This window comes from Falco punctatus, assembly GCF_963210335.1.
Source record: "Falco punctatus genome assembly, chromosome: 12".
Classification (NCBI taxonomy): domain Eukaryota; kingdom Metazoa; phylum Chordata; class Aves; order Falconiformes; family Falconidae; genus Falco; species Falco punctatus.
Window position 1 is genome coordinate 19908236 of NC_137592.1, and position 21217 is coordinate 19929452.

The 21217-nt window shown below is 40.4% G+C and overlaps 1 long non-coding RNA gene across 1 annotated transcript in view; it reads left to right on the plus strand.

The window, feature by feature from the left end:
• The window catches only part of LOC308072137, a 138839-nt gene that overhangs the window by 68507 nt on the left and 49115 nt on the right, over positions 1-21217 (plus strand). The window contains exon 4 of the long non-coding RNA XR_013931509.1: positions 1-21217. This exon is cut by the window's right edge and continues 41628 nt beyond it. This is a non-coding gene — a long non-coding RNA (uncharacterized lncRNA).

Below are 21217 nucleotides of genomic sequence, written 5' to 3' on the forward strand. Positions count from 1 at the left end.
ACCAGTGCTAGCCCATGAAGGGAGCAGTTGTCTGTTTGTTCAGCAAGCACAGTAAGAACTTTTTCAACCTTTTATAGTCTTTTTAGCCAAGATTGTTATTAAATAATTTGTTCTTAGCCTTCTCGATGTCACCACAAGAGAAGTCAGTGAAATACAGTCAAACTTAGAACCAGACAAAAGACTAGTTTCTATATGCCTTGGCACCTTCTTACTTCAGATCAAGATTGTTAGGTGAAAGCCAGAGCAAAAGAAGAGGGGGAAAAAAACCCCTCCTTAGAATTTCTGGATATATTTATTTGCAGCAAAGTTTTAGTATAAAATATGTGTCAAAGAAATGCATTACATGAATGCATACTACCAAGGAGGATCTCACTATAAATTTGTTCTTTTCAAGCCTGGATAGTTGGAATGAAACTCTTCCTGCTGCTAAATTTTTCTCTTTTGATATGTCCTGGGGATTTTATTATTCACAATCTTCCTTCCAAAGGAAGACATTTTCAGAAGTCAGAAAAAGTGTTGTTTTAGGGCACGTGTGGAATATCATATGGATATTCCTAGTATGGAGGACAGAATTTAAATCTGTGTTTTGAATTAGGTTCAATCTTTTGCTTCTGTTCTTTGAAAGATACTTCAGGAGCAACCAATTTTCTGAGCAACACATTTAGTTGCCAGTTGTTTTGAGACTGACAACTTTTCAAATTTCTATCTTGTGACATAGTAGTATATTTCCAAGTCTCAGATAAGCTAATTTGGACCCAAAAGATTAGTCAACTTAATCTAATTTAACATTTTTATTCCTTTTGTTCCTTTGTTCCTGCTCTTTACAAGGAAGAAAATTTATAAGGCATCCTTATAAGGTGGAGGCATGTGTCGTTTAATAATATGATTCAGAGAAGCATTTCATGCCTTTGATTAGGGTAAGAAAATTTTCTTTTTTTAAATCACAAAGACAGTGAATGATGATAAGTATGCTGGAAGGATTTTTAGGTTAACAAGGCATGAATAAATGTCAGCTTTCCATGAAGAGATGAATAAAGTGATTGTATTTACTGTGGCTGCGCAATGTGTTTAAGAATACCTAGTACTATTCAAAAATGCTCTTTTAATAACCTTTTTATACAGATAAGCATAGGCCCATGTGCATGTCACAGTCAAAAGTAAGAAGTCCTTTTCTGTGTGGAAGTGTCTAGTTTTAGAGCGGGGTTTGAAACTGTAAGTCTTCTGCAAAAGAAACGGGGAAACAAGGGTACCTTTGGCAGAAAGAGTGAAAAATTGGTCTCAGAACGTGAAATGACAGCTAACAGCTTTTGCTACAACAAACTTTACTGACCTACATGATCAGTTGAAAAGACTAGATGGATTTTGGGATAGAAGCCCATCTTGAAAATGTATTTTTTCATGTCCTTGTGTTCCAGAAAAGTAATTATCCTGGACTGAAAAATGGTTTACAAAGTTGAAAGTTAATGTAATTTTTTTTCAAAGCAAAGAGTTAACAGGTTTCAGTCTAGAGAAATCAAGCCTTTGCTCAAACTGAAATACTTTAAATTCAGTAAAAGTTGCAGGAGCAGAATCTATCTAAAATACTCTGGCCATCGTGTATGAGGTCAGCAACACGGTATAATTGTGCTCAAGGCTCTGTTTTTCAAGGAATGGCTTGAAGTATTCTTATAGCAAAACAATACTGTCTTCCTTATGGCTCATGCTCCGGGCTGTCATTTGGTCTTTATACCTTAGGGCCTGAATGAATATTCAGCAGTTCTGTAGGGATAAGGCGTAAAACCCTGGCCCAGCTGAAGTCAGCAGTTTCATGTAGATCTCGTATATACAATCTAGAGTGTGGTTTTTTGATTGTTGTTTGTTTGTTTGTTTTTTGTTTTTTTTTTTTGTGTGTGTTTGTCATAATGAGTTGTCACAGTCCTTCCCAGGTGGTTAAATTGTGTGTACACTGAGCTGGAAGAGCATTTCTTGGCATAGGATGAATGGTTATGAAGATGTTTGTCCCATCTAAACTTCCTGGCCAAACTGTAGGACCTGGGAAGGCAGCGAGAGGGCTGGAGCATGCCATGGCGAGCTGGCTGAGGCAGATGCGGTGCTTCCTGTGGTGCTAAAGTAACACCAGTTTTACAGCTATGGGACACATGGGATTACTTCTGAAGTCTTCCTGACGCTGGAAGATTTCAACATTATGTAGGTCAGATTTGCATAAGAGCATGCTTTATGCATAGGGCCTGTTGTTTTAAAGCAGGGTGTAATGACTTACCCATTGCGCCGGCTGAGCTCTCTTTTTTAATGTTAAACACCCATGGAACTATGGTAGAAGAAGCCTCAGTTGGCCACATTTCTGAGAACAGTGCATCACAATAGCACATTAGTCATCCTTGCTTGATAAAAATAAGAAGGATGAATAGAGAAGCCCTAGCACAATGTAGAGCTCTCAAGAGCAGTTTATATTGAAAGAACTGCTTTTTTTTTTTTTTTTTTTTTAAGTGTGTGTGTACGAAGAAGCTGCTGCTACTTGAAAGCCTCTCAGTTTTAGGTTTGAAAAACTACAGACTCCTTGGGACTGCAGGACCTGTAGCAATGGTTGATTCAACCCTTTACTTTTTGGAAGAAGAGAAACAAAATTTACGCTTTTGCTGTGGCATGAGGCCATCTGATGTATCCTTGGAAACAACAAAGTAGAAAAGGTCTGTCTGCTCTGTGTAAACATTCAAGAGCCCGTAGCATTTTCTGGGTGAGCTGGGTTTTTGTCCTGAGTCACTACATTCTTCTTTCTCCACAACTGCGCAGTTAGCTGCTGCCTTCCAGCATGTTACACAGCGCAGCTGCATTGCATGTGAACAGTGCCTGGAGCACATGAAAGACTCTTTAAGTAAGTAATAGTGACCAATTGCACTACATTGAATAAAGGCTGTTAGTCTTTCTCTATTTCAGTGTGCAATAAAGGGCAGTTTCCAGGATTGATTAAATGGTGCAGTGCCAGATGTTAGGATCTGCTGGGCTGTATGTAGATCTTGGGGGAGAAAAGCAGATTTGATGATTTATGGAAAGACTTTTGCTTATAAAAGAAAAATGTGGAGATGGTTTTATAGTCTCTTAGCAGAAAAAAATAGAAGGAACTCTAGATGCAAAAGAATGATTTGAGCACTTGGTATGTTAGCTGGGCCATCAGGATGAGAATGATTTCTGTTTCTCCTTGTAAAATAATGTATCAGTCAAATGTTAGCCAGCATTGCAGGCAAGTGGCAAAAATGCAGCAGTAAAGAGCTCCCAATATATACCTACTAGGTGATGCTCATAATGCTGAAGGCACCGGGTCACACCTGTAAGTTCAAACACTTAACACTTGCTCCTTCATTCCCACATTTGTTCAATCCAACCTCTTTTGGTCTGTGGTGGGAGTCACTTAAAACTGGCTCATGAATTCACTGGGATATGAAGAGTTCTTTAAGAATACGAAGCATTTTTACATGTAATATGATTTATAAGTTTGCTTTTTTCTGTATGACTAATTTAATTATAATTTCAAGCTGTGATGTTACACAACAGAGAGAATCACCCTCTGCTGTTACAGTCCCTTTTATTCTCTGCCTCTTATTTGGTTTGCCATTGAAACTTTGAGATAAATGCCTCAAGAAATGGTGCAACAGTCTCTCTAAGGCTTTGGAGGCCTGGACAAAGCAATGGAGAAAACATGCAACGTGCAACTTATGCACTAGGGAATCATGAAGACATTCAGTTATTGTTTTTTGTTTTCTGAGTAAAATTACAGTTGTAATTAAATTAAAAAGCAGAACTCAGGCTTATGAGGTGTTCGGTGCTCTCTGCTCCTTCTGACGACAGTAGGTCTGAAGAATGACAGTTCAGATATTTTTTTCTCTCCTCTCCCATGGCTGTACAGCACAGTGACATTTGTTCCAATCTTGAGGTGGCATTTAGATTAAACATTTGAAAATTAAATCTCTAACTCTGCTTAATAGACTAACCCCAAGGCAGATAGTAAGGCTATGAGAATAAGCTGCTGCTTCAGTTGAGTTGAAATATTATTTTAAAGACCTATATGTGTGTGTTAGGAATTCAGGACCAGTTTTGGAACTTTTTTTGGACTTCTTTTAATAATGCTGGGTTTTTATTGGGCATGGTCTGTTAGTGTTACACTAAAATATAATTGACTATAAATGAGTCTTGACACATTGTGCTATTTAGAAGGTCACTACTCTTTAAGGAAAACCTTTAGTCAATAAGTTAGTAATGATGTGTCCTATAATACAAATTTCCAAATATAGATTAGACCTTATAATATAAAATAATTTTGTTTATACCCAAAAACATAATTAGCTTACTTGTCTGATATTAGGCATTAACATACAATTAACTGAAGGTGTCTTAAAAACAAAACAAACAAACAAAGAGTCCTTGAATATAAATTCAGAAGGGCACGGTTTTCTACTTTGTATATGCTCCCTATAAATTTGACTTTGGACAGAATGATAGTGCAGGAGCGAATTTTGAGGTTGTCAAGGGGAAAACGTCAAAATTCCACTCATTTATTTTGACAATACACAAGTCTTGGCTGCACACGTTCAGTATATCAAAGTTAAAATGCAGTTGCCTCTGGAATGAAATTGACAACAACGAGAACGATTAGTAACCAATTATTTACGCATCTTACCTTTAAAGCCCACAAGGACCAAGACAGCCCCACCAAGAGTCTGGGCTGAGGCACCCACTTACAAGGAATGTCACTGATGCAATTTGTGTTTTGGAGGAATTGAAGGCAATATTAAGCCTGCTGGCAACTGAACAGGTTCCATGGGGGTGTGTAACATCCTTTACATCCAGTGCCACTGGACAGATTTTATTGCTACTTTTTATGCCCCTATCACCGAAAGCAAAAAAGAAGAGAGGTGATGGTGGTGGGGAGGTTTGTTCTCGCTGCTCTTTGTGAGATCTTACCTTTTGATTCAGATGCTCAGGGAGCTGCAGAATGACACCATTGCTCAAAACTGGTTTTGTCCTGAGACTATTCCCTTCCTTAGAATCACAGTTTTTAGATGAAGGAGAAAGCAACTATTTCTTCTACAAAAAAATCAGTGGGCTGGAGTTGAGAATGAAGGCAAAACTACAGAAATCTACTTCATGGAATGCATCTGAGTTTCCATGTCCTGTGCAGAAATAAGAAACTAAGGAAAAAAAATGTAGGTGTCAAGCTACAGTGATCTGGATGTGGGAGATTAATTTCAGAGAATGACTGGCATTTTTGGGAAGGGCAGATTTATTTTTTGAATCTGAACTAAAATATGAGTGCACTTGCAAAGTGAGCTTAAATCTAATGAAACAAAACGTGGGACCAAAATTTGGTAGTTAGCAATGAAAACAAAAATAATTTGTGACACAAATGCTTTCCATTAAAAAAAACTCAGCATGGTAGATGGATCTTGTCCTGTCTGAAAATATAAGGTCTTGTATGTCTCCACAAAATGCACAAAAATGGGCTTCTTGAATTTCAGTACTTTGAGAAAGCCTTAAAAAGAGCTGAAAAAGAGGGAGTCCTTGCTCTAAACGTCAGCGACTTGGCAAGGCTTTGGACAGTTGGCATTAATATCAATGCTAGTATTCAGCTGACATCCTTGTTCAATGTATCTTTCTTACTGCAACTGGCAAGGGACAAGAGCTATTGTGACTGCAACTTTGAAAGCAATACTTAATTAAGTAAATTGATGTGCTCACTGGGAAACTGCAAATCATTTTTATGTGGCCTTTTCTTGCCTTTATTAAAAGCTCTTGAAGGGATACTCTTTGCATCCAACAGTTATGTCTTTACAATAAGTACCTAGTGGTTTGCATGCTTCAGCCCTCTGTTTACTTGATATATATCAGAGGTGCATTTTTTCTTTTAAATCTATGCGTTCTCCATCTACACTTTCACGAAAAAGTACACTAGGTGATGTTTGACTTATGCTGAAGGTACAAATCATCCTTTTTACTGAAGTATGAAATGTTGCTTGGTTCTGCTTAAAGACCTGAATAAGGAAAAAACCATAACATTTCATTGAGTTGTTTCCTCCCAGCTTTCAAAAGTGTTTTTACATACACAGTGCTCATGGAAGTGAAAAGGAGGAAAATACTAACATTTTGGAGGGGAGAACAGTTAGCAGCTTGTGCAGGGAGATGCAATTATTATCCTCTGCTTGAGTGTCCTCAAGAAGAGGGAGAAACCAAAATGTGAACGCTAAAGGGTTAACCACAACATTGAGAGCAATTTGTCTATTGTTTCTCTATTAATATCATTCACCAACTTACCACTCATCACCTTTTTCAGCCAGTCTCCCTATAGCAACAAATGGCGCCATAGACAAACCAGATGCAATCTCGTCTCTGTTTTCTTTTCATAAGCATTTGCAAATTTGTTAAAAAGAAAAGTAAGGGAAAGTGGGAGAAAAATGTTTATTTTTTAGAAGCTGCACCAAGGAACATTGAGAACAGGGAACTCTATTTTTGCTGGAATCCCCCCTTCTATCTGATGGGCCTACATATTTCTGTGGTATTTCCTTAAAGGAGTTGTTCTGTGTATTAAAATTAATCCAGATTCCCTTCACGGCAATCTTGATGATCCTGAGCTTGCATGCTGTCAAAGCCCTAGGTCTAAAACTGTTCCTCCCTACCTTTAGTCTGGAGCTAATTTCCATCTCTCTGTTTAATTCCATGTCACAGTATTAGTTTTCCTCAGTGACATGTCTGCATGTAATTCCTACATGCATGTTTTTATGTCTGCAGCATGATAGCATGAATGCATAGACTGTTTTTTCCTGCAATGCTGCTCAAAGTCCTTACATTTAAATCTTTCCTTTACTAGGTAAATCTGTTATTTTTCCTTAAAAAGAAATCTCTTGCTTTTATCCTTTTTTGGTTTCTAAGTTCCTTTCAGTTATAGCTAGCTTTAAAAGATGGAAAACATTTATCTTTTTTTACATGGAGAACAATCATCTGCTTTATTTGAATGTAGGTTGTTTCAATTTCAAAAAAACCAAACCAAAATCCGAGCTCAAAACCCAAACATGTGAAAACAAGGAGTCTCTGCAAAAGTAGGTAGTTTGTAACTTTTCTTGCAGTTGAATCAGAGAGGAACATAAAATGCCAACTGTCCTCATTATAATAGCAGATTTCTAGGTTTTTACAAGCATAAACAATAGTTACATTTATAGAAGTTACATGCATCTTTTTTATAACTTATGAAGTTTTCCATGAGCTGCACAGACTAGGCTCTTGTATTGTGGGTGAGTGCTCATCAGCAGTCCAGGTAGAACTTCCGGAGACTGGTCATATGAAGACGTCATGGTCTTCCATTCAACCACCATACTGCAGCAAAGGCTAGCCAAAATGGATTTAAAACAGCTGTTGTTCTGCAGGACCAATTACTGTGGTCATTACAAGGAAGTTTGATGATTGTAAATGATAGGAAGATCAGTTCAGCAACTGTGAATCCTTGCTGCCACTCATATTATCAGTATGGAACTCTGAGTAAATGGAATTAACTTGTATTTCTTTAGGAAATACAGCTGAAGCAATATTTTACATTTGCCACCAAGATGCATTGAAACTCATTAGTAAAAAGAAAATCAGCATTAGTTCCTTCCTGTCAATTGCACAACAGTTATCTGAAAGTTTTTTCCCATTTCATTTGTTGACTTGAATATATGTATGTACATATAGGCTGGTTGGCCTATTTAAATAGTAATAACAAGACCTGAAAAGCTTATTGCCTTATATGCAAGATTTTTTGAGAACTTCTCTCACCTCTTTGACCAGTGGGGAGCTTTGCCATATGATGTTAGTAGACCAAGGCTTTGCCCAGTGTTGCCAGCCCCTAACACTGGAAATGTGCCAAAAAGCCAGTCCTGGCAGGAGTTGTGTTTGAGGGATCTCTGGCTCTTGGTGCTGAACAGGAGAAAAAAACCCTTATGCTTGGATAGATTTTTCTGACTTTTGAAGAGCATCTTGTCTCTTTATCTGTTGCAGACTGTGCTGTAAACACTTTAACTACTTCCAGAGCTTGTTTCCACAGGCAGGACATTTGGCTATGCCATCTGATTACCACCGAAACAGAGGATAACAGTCTTACACAGTCACTTTGTTGCCTGTGTTATACTCTATCATCGTCCAGCCGGTGTTTACAGGATGTTTACAGGATGCCACAGTTAACATTGTCCAGATGCTCTATCTGTGGCAAACCTACAAACCAGCTGATGTTTTCCGAATTCAACCGTCTTATCCTAGGTCTAGCCTGTTTTGTGCAAGCCAGAGTCACTCCACAGCCTGGGTGTGCTGTCAGTTCATCCTGACAGGAGATAGCACTGCTGAAGATGTTGAAGTTTGTGCTGTTTAGGCCACTTATGGCTTTTCAGCAAACATTTTAAAACAAAGTGATGTGGTTTCCCTGGCAGCTTGAGGACGGAAGAGCATTTTTTAACATAAAACTATGGTAGGAATACTGCCCCTTTTTTAACTACAAGAACATTTTATGCAGGTTTTTTTGGATATTTTATCCAAGCAAAATACATGGATATTATGAGAATTGCATGATTTCCAGAAGCTAGACTATAAATGGTATTTAGGCTGTATTTTGCTTTGGTCATCACTTTTCATGTTTTGGTGTACATTTTTTCCATTTCACTGTTTCCCACACAGGCTGATGATTGCTAGTCAGTCATATCAGCTTTTTGAAGATCAGCTTTCTTAGGGTAGCTTGCTAATGAGACACACAAAATAAGAAGTTTGGTGGGGTTTTTTTGGTGGCAGAGAGTGTGTAATCACACTCATACACCAACTAGTCCTAAGAACTGAAGAAGTTAAACTATTTTCAGCCATGCTGAGGGAATATTTGAAGTAAAATATACAATCAAACTGTGTAGTGTCATTATAGATTCATACCAGTGACATTGCACTGAAAAGAGTTAATACTTTTCATAAAACTAATGTTTTGGAAATGGTCGCATTCTACCAAATGCATACTTGGAATGTAAAAAAGTATCAATAACTTATAGCAACTCTGTCTGTTTCCTACAAACTGTGTAAAAGGCACAGAAATCTCTGGTCTACACAACCTTTTAAAATTATATATCTGTTTTTATAGGTTTTTTTAAAAAATTAAATTTCATCATCCCTTTTTTGAAACTTTTTTCTTTTTTAAACTGGGTTCTTTGATGTTATGCATTCTATGTAAGAAATTGGTTTGGGTTTGGTTCCCCAATCCCCCCCCCTCCCCCCCCCGAGGAATTAATATTTTGTTTCCTGTATATTTTGACCTTCTTATACAAGAAACATTTGTGTACAATACAAAAACCACCCCAGTACCTGAGGTTCTCCTATGGTTTTAAGCCTGTGAATAAAGGTTTCTTCATTTAAGGGCTGGAGGTAGGGTTCTTTTAACTGCTTCATATCCACATTCCAAAACCTATTTAAAAACCTGAGTCTAAAGTCCAGCTGACAATGAACTCTGTTTTCAGATAAAGCTCCCTCCTCCCCCGCTTCGCCACACACTGTTTCTGCTGCTGGTCCACTTGTGATAAAGACCAAAACTGTTGTTTGGCTGACATGCAGAAGGAGTTGTTTATCAAAAGGAGGCTATTCTAGGAGGATATGCTCTTTAAACAGAACAATGGGGATTTTGAAGATAACCAAATCAGTACTACATAGGTGTTAGATCTGTTTTAAATTGTTTCTGTGTTGGAAAGTAGGAGGGGGCCAGGGTATTTGGCTTTGAATCCCTGGCTCGCAAGTGTGAAATGGCTAAATCCAAATTAGCTGCCAACTGTGCTTTGTACTGCAGCTTATGCTTATCTATAGGGCGTGAGCACAGTGCTGGGGGTGCAGGGAAAGGGGCCTCAGAAATTCCAATTTCATGTTGTGATCCAGTTGTATCTTGCACTTCATGCAGGGTTTTTTGATCCATCTGTGGTGCTGCCTAGTTCAAAGGGCAGTTCTTAAAAGCAGATCTACGGGCAGAGTCATCTTTTACTGGTTAGATAAGGTTATAGACACGTACATTCTACTTTATATAAATCATCTGGTTTCTGGACCTGCAGAGAAGTATCAATATCTGATAAGTGGGAAGAAAACCCAAGGAACCTCATGGGAAACTTAGTTCTGTACAGAAGATCCGCAGATGCATATGATGCATTTTTGCTTGCTCATCCCTTCTACAGAGGGACAGTATCACCAAGAATAAAGTTGACCTTCAAAGGCAAGGGAGAGGATCACTGCATTTTCTGTCAAGCTCTTAGGTGGCTGTTTCTCTTCTTTCTGAGTTATGAGAATGCCTAATTTCTCTAATGAAAACTTTTCTTCAAGTACTTTCTCAGATATTTGTTTTAGTTTGGAGTAATACCCATCATCAGGTCCAACTAAAAATTCCCCTTTTTCACTTACTTGCAGGGGTCTTTTATGGTACAGTGATCTCATTTAAAAATCTCTTTCCAAACCTGAGGAAGTGAAGATTCCCTATAGCTAAAGTAGTATCAACATTTTTTTTTTCTACTTTTTTCCCCCTTGGTTAACAGGCCCTGGTTAACAGCCAGTATTTCTGCCTGTTTTCGTATAATGCCTCTACACACAAAAAGAAAAGAAGCAGAAAACTTTCTTCTTCTCTAATATTGATCAGCTGCAAGTGGTTTATTTAAGGCCACACAGTAAATTGCTTGCAAGAGCAGGATGATTCTTTCTACTGGCCATCTGATTAAATCAACCTAAATATGCTTGAATATTTGCAGGTGGTTCAGGAGAACATCTGGAGTTGCCCACTTTTCCTGAAGTGCCTGTTTTGATTGATTATGGAAGCGGAAAGGTCTTTTGTATTCACCTGGTAGACATCTCCTGGCCCCAAAACTGAGGAATAATCTCTTTTTTCAGCTGTAAGTTTCCTCCCTTCTCCCTTCTCCAATACAAATGCAAGCTTAAATTCTTTTAAGTGTGGAAAGGGCACTTGAGTGACCCCTGCCTAACATCACTGACACAGTTTGGCATTCTCACCTGAAGCCTGGATTTATTTTCTTACAGATTCCCACTAGGTAAACCCCATGGCAAAACTAACCCTTGACAGCTCTTGCTGTTTTGATCATCACCTTTTACAATCAAGTGTGATGACATGGAGATTAGGCAGGGCAGTCCTCTGGTTTATGCTAGAGCCAGCCTGGCTGCTTGTTTATCTGTCCTGAAAGGATGCATTTTCAGAAGCTGTATCACACAACCAGGAAGAAAAAGTGACTCTACGGTTATTTAGACAGATGTATGGATGTGGTTTGTGCAGCAAAGGCAGCGGTGCAGGCTGATTATCGCACCAAGTTTTGCCAGAGGCAGTGCTGGCAAGAGTGGCAATTGCCGAACCCTTTCTGGGCTTGGTGGGAGTAACCGGGTCATAAGGGGACACAAGGATCTCTCAGCCAGCAGTGACAGCCCTGTACTTTCCTGTGGTGGGCAGTCCTTGTGGAACTAGGTGCTGTGCTTTGCTGTTAAAGTTTGCAGACTGCTTCATAGGAATGTTGCCTGGGTTTTAACCGAAATAGAGCTTAGTAGACCAAAATGATCCTATTTAACTGAAATGCATTCCTAAAGAGAAGTGGGCCTTTAATTGGTGTGTCCCAGTACAGATTTAGGGGCCCACCGTTTGCCCTTACGTTTGAAAATGCTACCTTTGACTTTTTTTTGTGTCTTATCTAAGTCAAGAAATGGGACTTCCATCTGGTTGAGTGTTTTTTGGCTTTGTTCTAATAACGCTTGCCTACCTGCCTAGATTTAACTGACTGGGAATAAAGGTTGCGCCCAGTTATCGTAATAGCTTGTATACATTGACAGAGGTGATGGAAACTGGTTTTTATGGCAATGTAGAGGGTAGAAGCCCTATTTAAGAGGAAATAGATTCCCATACCTCAAATACCAAGCAATTTAGTGGAGGAAGCAATTACAACTCGCAGTGTTGCCGGAGTCCGGTGAGCACTTCTCTGCTTTGCGGGTACCCACATGCCAGCGTTTGCCAGCGTGTGAGCTCAGCACATTGATTGCTTCTGCTTGAACTCTGGACTTGCTTTACTGATCGGTTGTTAGCTCTAACCACAGTGCTGGATGGGGCCTTTGGAGACTATCACAATGTAAATAAATACATGTGTGTTTGCTTCTAGCCTGTTTTAAAAAAAAAAAGTGTATGTGTCAAAGGAGGGGGGAAAAGGTGTTAAGGATTCATTTGCATACCTTTGAGATGCAGGATATACAGGAAGCAATGGGTTTAGGGGAGGGCTAGCAAAATCATTCCATAGGGGTATAACAATAGGGAAACACAGAGAGTGGTTAGATGCTGTTAGATTAGATTAGTGCAGATTTATTTGGCAAGTAGTGTTTATTTTGCTATTAATCATATAGAGGTACTTAAAGCTTGCAGAAAAAGTCTTATTCCACAAAACAGCATGAAGAAAGGTTAGTTTGGTGCGTGGGCTGTGTTCATTTGGTTTTTTCATCTATAGCAAAAGATTACAATGTTGGTTTTTTTTTTTTTTGAGAGTAAAAGGGCTAGACTAGAACTAGAAAATGAAAGATGGTAGTAAAGTAGTTCAGATATACTAAATTGCTCTTCTGCTATGATTGTCCCTAGACTGGATTTCTGTTCATCTTTTGCATTAGTGATATTTTTCTTTGTGCCTTTGCCCTTGTTATAATTTTAAATGTGGTGAAATATGCTGACTTGTACCAAGTTTTATGTTTCAGCAAAGGAGAGACTGCAAATAGAAAGAACGAATGACTTCACAGTTGGCTAGAGCTGATTTTCTAGCTTACTAGCTTACATCACGGTCTTCTCTGCCAGTTAGCTGTTTGAAAGTAAAATAGGAGGCATGGCATGATCTGAAACTGAGGGAAAGGTTGGAGTTTCAGAGGGATAGCCTCTTCACACCACTGCCAAATCACCTCTCATTTACTTTGCATTTGTAGACATAAAATGGGGCACAAGTCTGATGACTGCAAACAGTCCTCCTCAATACTTGTGGTTTCCTTTCAAAGGTTTTACTTACTGTAAACATTTTCTCCTTGAGATTTGCTGTGAAGGAGAAAGCATGAGACATGGCCATGGAGTGTCACAGTTTGACAAAAAAGGGCCCGTGATGAGGTCTCCCCTGCCTCACTGGTGCACCTGCTGCTGCTGCCAGTACCCCCTAGAAGAGCCTGGCTCAAAACAGCCACCTGGCAAGTAGGTGGTGATGCTTACAGCCAGCAGGAACCTTTCCCAGCTGTATGTTCCTGGAATAGGCAACCCCTGCTCCACACCCTTGACCCTCTTCCCCTACACCCTTCTGGTACCACTCTTTTATTCTTCTTTTATCCTGGTTTAGCTACTTTCCCCTCTCTGAGGACTACGCAGATGCACAATCCCATCTTGTTTACAATATCTTTTAATCCCGCTGTGAGGGAGAGCTTCTTCCATTGCTTTGCTCCCTTGTAATGCAACTAAAGCCACCATCAGCCCCATTTAGAGGAGGGAGATGGTTTGTCATTGGCGCTTTTCCTGACCTTCAGCCCTCTCCTGCCCTTACTTTGTCAGGTACCTCTCTTTAAACTGCACCTTTAGTGGATAAATAGATAAAAGGTTCCTGCATTTCTCAAAATAGGTGGAAAGGGACCTATATGATCTTTGGCAAATACATGTGTTTGCCACTATGTTATTTTATTAGCGTAGCCTTTTCCTGGGTCCCAGATGCTGGCCTATTTGTCCATATTGGGTGACTGTTCTGCTTTCTCTCTACTGGGTCTTCTGGGTCTTCCTTCCTTGATGTGCTTCTGCATAGCACAGGGTAGGTCACCAGAAAAGGTAGCAGTATTTACATAAAGAAACTACAGGTATCTGAAGTTAACCTGAGCTATTATGTTTTCCATGAAGAGAGAAGCTTATGCAGGGCGCCAGAGTTGAAATCCTGGCAGCCTGCGTTGTCCTCCTAAATCTAAAAAAAATTGAGCTATCTTTTAAGTGCTTCAAGAACTGTGTGTAGACTAGTACTTTCTGGCTAAAGTTAAACTGCAGGATGGGTTTGTATTTTTCCTTTGACCCACTTTGCTGAATTAGTTTCCAGTTTCCCTGAAGAAGAATGTCTTGTCTTCTTTCTGGTTTTGCTATTTCCTTTTGTTGGCTGAAATATTTAATAAAAAAGTTGCAACAAGTAAAAGCTATGGACAAAAGTTTAAGTGGAGGAAATTTCGTTGGTTGTTGAATACAGAAGGTCAGATTTGGTGACCTTCGTTTTTAAATGTATTTTCAGATCTTCCTCAATTCTTAACTGAATACAATTAAAAATATGGGGATTTTTCTTTGCTTGATTGAACTTCTTACATTAGGCAATAGAAGATAAATCCTTTTCTTGCTTGGTTTCTATTTTCTTGATGCTTGTGATGATCTCTTCGTATTTGCTCTTTGATCATCCACAGTGTTTTCCATAGTAGAAGTGTTGCCTTACCAGTGGGCTCTCTCTCCCTGTATTGATTTTTTTTTTTTTTTTTTTGGAGAGCAGAAATGGCACCTTTCATGCTTCATTGTGCACTCTAAGTTATTTTAAAGGAGGAAGAAATGAAAATGAGATGAATACTCTCCCTGGCCCTTCATAGTCATCTCTTAAACATGTGGTACCATGTTGGAAACAGTGAGTAATCCTTCCCTTCACAGCTCTGCCAGCCTACTGTTTCAGGTGAGAAATGAAAAGTTTTGCTGACACAGGGCCCTGCTTACTCCAGGGGTTTCTCTTTGTGCCTTTTGAGATGCCAGAATATCTAGTGCATAGGTCATGCAAAGGGAAATTAATTTGGTTCCATCTTGTTTCAGTTCCAGCTTATCCTTATCGTGTGCCTGTGCCCTCCTCTGCAGGCTGGCAGAGGCTTTGTGGAGCAGCCGGTGACAGGAATAGCAGGGAGAGCTGCTTCGGGCGTGAGGGGGGCTGGCTCCCCTGCCTTTAGGGAGCTGGCTGGCTCCGTGCCTGCCCTTGCCACGTGTGCCTCAAGCCAGCCGTGTCACACTCCCTCTCCTCTTCTCTTGTACTCACAGTGTTTCTGGATCACTTAAACAAGATAGTCCTGAAAACATAGCGTGGCAGTTTTAGCAGCTGACTTTGAGCAGGCTTTATGTGTTAGGCACCAGATTCTGCTCATCTCTGTACAGATATACCTGCTTTGAATTTACCTCAGCTGCAGGGAAACGCTCAGTTACAAACGCGACTGAGAGGAAAAGGGCTTGCCTACATTGTTGGGAAGGGTGGCATGAGAGGGGTGCGCGAGATGGTTGTGTCAGGGTTTGATGACTTGGGGCTAGCTGGAGCTGTATCAGTGCCAACTGTACGTAGGAGGCTAGGACAGTGTGGTGAAAGCCACAACAGAAGATCCTCTCATCTCAGCACAATGCACCTATACCAGGACTTTGTGGTATTGCAGCCACTTAAGTGTGGCTCAACTATTGTAAACCAAAACCCGTCCAGATATCACAGATCATTCTCCTTTTGAAAGTTCATTCTTCAGTCTTCCCCCACTTCCCAGCATCAATTGCCTTAGCTTCACACCCTAGACTAAGCATAATAAATCTTGCCCTCATTTTTTAATCTTGTTGCACACATTCCCTGCACTATGGAGTGCACTATGTGTGCACATGTGCCCTGCACAAGGCACTTTTTTGTTATTTTCCTGCTTTCAAGGTATACCTACTGTTTAGCACTCTCCTCATTCACACCGTTACTCAAAACCAACATCTTTCTGTGTTTCGTGTGAATTTGACAGTGCGAAATGTGTGCGCCAGAAACTAAACTGTAACCACCTGCTGTTTTCTCTATAGTTACCAGTAAGCAAATCTGCTATAAGTATTTGTATCTCCACTTTGGATGCCAAAGAGATATTGATAGCTTTCGAGCCAATCATCTGTTGGCCTGACATGAAAAATAGCCTCACTGGAGTAGGAACCTTGTCCTTCTCTTGTCTTTCTACTGTTTGAGAATTCATACTGTAGCTGTGATAGTTTGGGTATTGCAACATTGTTGGAGCTATATGGAGATACCCAAATCTGTCCTAGTCCTAGGTTTGGAAATAGCTTGATTTCATAGCGTTAACAGCTATAGCTATTTTTGAAAATGTTTACACATACCTATCCAGGTATGCGTAGAGGACCTTTCTTAGCTCTTATTTTAGCAGTGCATTTCAATGGTTATGCTAGTGACCTTTTTCATTACGAGAATCCATGTTAATTCATGGCAAGCCAGAACATTATTATAAACCTCTTGACTGTTCTGTTTTTTAGGGCTTTGAAATGTAATCAAAGGTTGATTTGTCTCATACTAAGAGATGAAACAGTTACCAGCCTTAGGTTTCCTCCCTTTTATTTTTCTAGGAGGTTACTGCTAGAGTAAACTGAAATTGGAGGTGGTTTACGTTAATGCTGCAGCCTGTAGACTGCACTTGCTCAGGAGTTTATCCAGGAGGATCAGCTGATCCTGCCGCAGGATGGTGACCTCTGGCAGAGACACAGGACAGAGACAGCTGCTTCAGCTCTCCCAGCTAAACCTGCTTAAGGTGGTGAGTGGGAGTTGTTAATACCATTATTTGTTTAATTATAGGGCTAATAGACCTTTTTTTTTTGTGTGTGTGTGTGCGCGTTACAATAGAACACATGAAATAGGGGCAGAGTAAAGATTGAGTGTGTTACCTGGAAGCTGGTTCTCAACTTTTATCCCTATTTATAAACTGAGAGCCTAAAATGAAAAGTAACCAGAAGCATATGTGGCTTTAAACTTTCCAGTTATATAAAAAGGCAACCCACCCTGAAACGTCTGGTGCCATGAGGGTGTACAGTGCTTTTAGGAATACAGGACAAGGGCGAATTTTTTATTAGCTTAGTCGTCTTATTTTCCTCCAAATATAGATAGGTACTTCTTAGTACTCAACTTTAGTACTTGAGAATAGGCAGCCAAGTGTGCTCTGGGAACTATTTGCTAGGGAAGTCTGTTAGAAAAATGGGAATCCAAAAGTTATTTCTACTTTATTAAAGAGAGGATAAAGTTTTTAATGATGATAGCTTTATGGAAGTGCAACCCTTTCCCTTCCCCCACCTTTCCTCAAAACAGAGATAAAGCAAGTACTTGCTTTACAAGCTACTGCAGTGATCACATTGGCATTTTTGCACTGGCTTGTGAAGTGCTGTGTCCTTATTTCAACATGTCCAGGCCCTGAAACTCCTGCCCAAAGGGAAAGAGGTGCGTGCTGCGGGTGCTACCTCCTACGCTCAAGCCACTGTGAATCTGCAAGTAATGGTCCTCTCAGGAAAGAAGCTGAGGGCACTTGGCAGTGGAAAGTATCTTGCCCATACTGGAGATGGTGACAGAACTGGCAATGAGGAGGTGACTAGTCATTCTGCGAGGCCTGGTCTGGGGCCAGTTTTCATTTTCATCTTGTTCTCTTTCTGTTTTTCTTTCTCTCTCGCTTTTGTTATTTATAGCAATGAGCAAATGTTGCTTATTTTTAGCAGCCTTTCCATTTTGCTCAGGCGCTGATCCTAAGTAATGGAATGCCTGTGGCCCTCCCTAGGGCACCATCCCTCCTCTAATATGAGCAAACGCAGGCTTTGGTGTAGGGAGTTACTGATTTGCTTCCAGGCAAGTAGGTGTGTGTGATACCCGTAAAAGGTGCCCATGCATACCATGTATTAGCACTCCAACATCTTAGCAAATGACCTTGCATGATCTGCCTTGGGCTGTTGGTGAGAAATTATGTATGTTGTGTATCTCCATAAAGCAAGCAGCCTTGCAAGTTGCTTATTTTAGAGCATATAAAACCAATGCTAAAAACCCAAACACACCCAAATACACACACCCATTTCCACAAACAGAGCAAAAGCAAAGTCCTGCCTCGAGTGCAGACAGTTTCATTTCTAGGAGGAGCAAAGTAAATGGATCAATTCATAGAAGCAGATGTAAGAGTTGCATAGGGGTACATGATATAGGCCTCATTTTTTTTTTTCTCTTTTTAGATCTTGTGTCACTGAGTTATTGCAGAGTTGTTAACACAAGGCACAATAGAGTCCTGAGGGAAGCAGTTAAGGGAGGACTTCCATTGAGCTGTGGACATCCAGGGAGTCCCTGCTTCACTGATTAGCAGCTGACCAGCAGCATCTTCCACTGAGTGTCCTAGCAGCTTTATGTCTACTTTCTAACTTCAGGAGACAAACGTATGACCTTAGACACTGCCCCTGTTCTAAACCCCTTTAGGCTGGAAAAAAACGTTAAGGAAAGATGCATCCAACCAGAGACAACAAAGTTTAAGCTCTCCTATCCTTACATAAAGTTCATCAAAAAGAACTTCAGAACCAAGAAGGAGCAGCTACATACTTAAAGTGCAAGGAAGAAGATGCAGACTTTTAGGTCTTGCCCCTAATGCTTGTCCTGTGTCCTCTGAGGTACAAGGGATTTGCTTGGAGAACAAGTGCCCTTGGTCACTGCTGCCTGCTTTGCATCAACAGAGCTTCGCTCCTACACACATTTGTATTCTGCCGGTGAGATGCTTTCTGGCTCCCACCTATTTCTGTTCCAGCTAGAAGGAAAGCAGGTGAGGAGGTTGTCCTACACCTTCAGCGCCACTGGTATACACTCAGACTGCAAGTATAGCTGCAAAAATACTTAGTTGCCTTAGTAGGGTCTGACTTAGTTTAAACACTTTCTGTAGGTTTTTGTCTTCCCCATTTTCAGGCACAACTTGTTTTGGTAGGGTTAGGAATCTAATACATGCATATTTATGCTGGCAGAGGAGACTAATTTTCTGCTAATGAAAGAGGGCAAAAGGCTGGAGGATGTTACTCAGGTGCAGCCAGAGCAGCTGATGGCCCTGTGCTTAATTTGCTAATGCCACGTCTGCCCAAGTGTTCTCACTTTTGCCACTGCTAGGGAATTATCACTGGTTGTAATTGAAACATATTGGAGACAGGGGGAGGAGAAGAAACCTTGTTTAGGAAACAAAGTTATGCTGCTTTTCAGAGGGACACAAATACCTCTTCTACCATAGATCTTTGTAACACTTCCACCTTTTCCTCTGTTCCAGATGCTGCTGGTTTTACCTTCGCTTTGGTGGATCTCTGTGATGAAGCAAGTCTTCTCTGTGCCAGGTCCCTGTTTTGTTACTGTCATTCAAGATCCAGCTTTTATTAACTGTCCTGAACCTAGTGGAAGGGGGGAAGGTATCTATTCTGAAGCTACTCTTTTAAATTCAGCCGTATTTGTATACTGTGATCTGCATGCCTCTCTGCCCCCAAATTACTAAAACTGCAGCACAGTTGTCCAAGGCTTATTTTTCAGTAAATGACTCTCATAACTGGCATTCAGATTAACTACCATCTTAGTCTGAAACGCAGTGAGACATTTAGCATGTGTGGGATATGATACCCACCTCAAATAAATACAATACTGCATCAGTAGATGTTTTCATATTTCCAGGTAAGCAGTCTGGTGCTGGGGAAAAAGGTTAGTCTATTAACACCTCTGCTCAAAGCAAGCCAGCTTCCTTTCTACATGGAATAATTATTTTTTCACATAAGCCTTGTAGTACCTCTGCTATGTTTGCACTTGTAAGTCTCAAACATTGCAGGACAGATCGCCCTTTATGAGTGGAAGCTGAGGTCATGTGTCTGCATTTAAAATGCACTGTGCATGGGCTATCATGCGCTAGCTTGTGAATTCTGTAGGTGTAGGGGCTATGGGCCCATATTTCAGGTGTGAAGAAAGCAGGGCCTTTTTTAGTGCTTAAAGCACCCATGTGTGCAGCTCACAGCTATGAGTACCTTTGGCAGAGCTTTATAAATTCTGTTGATTAATAGCTGGCATCTCACCATGTGTATGGGGAGAATTACATATAAATATATATGTCCTGTACATAACAGGACCATTTAGAGCATCCCTAAAGCATAACAGCGAAGTGAACTTGGGCACAAAAGTAATAATATCTCAGCGGAAGACTTGCTTGGGAGAATACTGAAAGGCCTTTTGTCTGCCGTAGCCCAGGGCTCGCAAGTGATTTTAGGTGGCTGGCGATCCATGCTTCTGTTTATACAGTTCCAGCAAGGATTAAGGATCTTTAATTAAAGACAGTTCAGAAATAGGTGATGGTAGGAGAAGTGATTCTAACAAGCACGCCAAGGAAATATCAGAGGTAGGAAGGCTTCTATCTTGGATCATGAAACCTGGGGCTTTCATGGATAAGAAGTTGCAGCTGGAGTTGGAGAGGGTGTAATGACACACAAATCTTCGGTTTAACCATCTTCTAAAGTCATAGCCAGGGTTGGCTTACAGAAGAAGAAAAAAGCTAATGAACCTTGAGGAGGACTGATCTGCAGCTGTTCTCAATAGCTTTCTTGAAGGAGGACTTTTTTCATTGTATATATAACTGCTGCATGTTGCTGTTTTGAGCAGCTGTGTCTTGGCTACTCCAATATGCTCGTTGCTGGAACTATCTCTTAAAACTCTGGCCAGCACCTGAAAAAATATTATTCTTTAAGATGGCATTAACATCTAGATTCCAGCCACAGTTTTGTGCTGGGCACACTACAGTTGAAATATGAGAAGCTGTCTGTGCCTTAGAAAGCTTATTTTCTATCTGCAGACCCTTAACTTTGAGAGAGGAAATGGGTAAAGGCGATCTAACTTCTTTCATCCAATGTGAGCTGGCCAGACCAGTCAGTGAGATTCTTAACAGGTGTGAGACTGCAGCAGGTTTGGAGAAATCTGGCAGAACTGCAGAAAAGCTTATTAAGAAAAGGGAAAAAAAAAAAAAAAAAGTTCTGTCAGTCCACACTCAGTAGCAGGGCTAGGAGGGAGGACCTCAGGAATGAAGGGTAAGACTGAATTTCAGCTTCTCTTACTACCTTTGCCACAAATTCTTGTGCGCTTATATACACTATATGTCTATATTTCACTGCTGTGCTTGATCCAGAATTTATACATTGTGCTGCTGCATGACAGAAACTCTTAATCATGCGTCAATAGCACATTTTATAAGGGATGTGCCCAGATGATCTAGAGCTGTAACAGTGCTGGTGCAGGAGGTCCCGATGTAAGGCTAATCCTTAGTATGAATCTGTAGAAGCAGATTGGCCTGACAACCTGAAAGGGAGAAAAGAGTAAAGGAGACTATACTGATGCAGTCTATCCAGTGGTACTGTGCTGCAGAT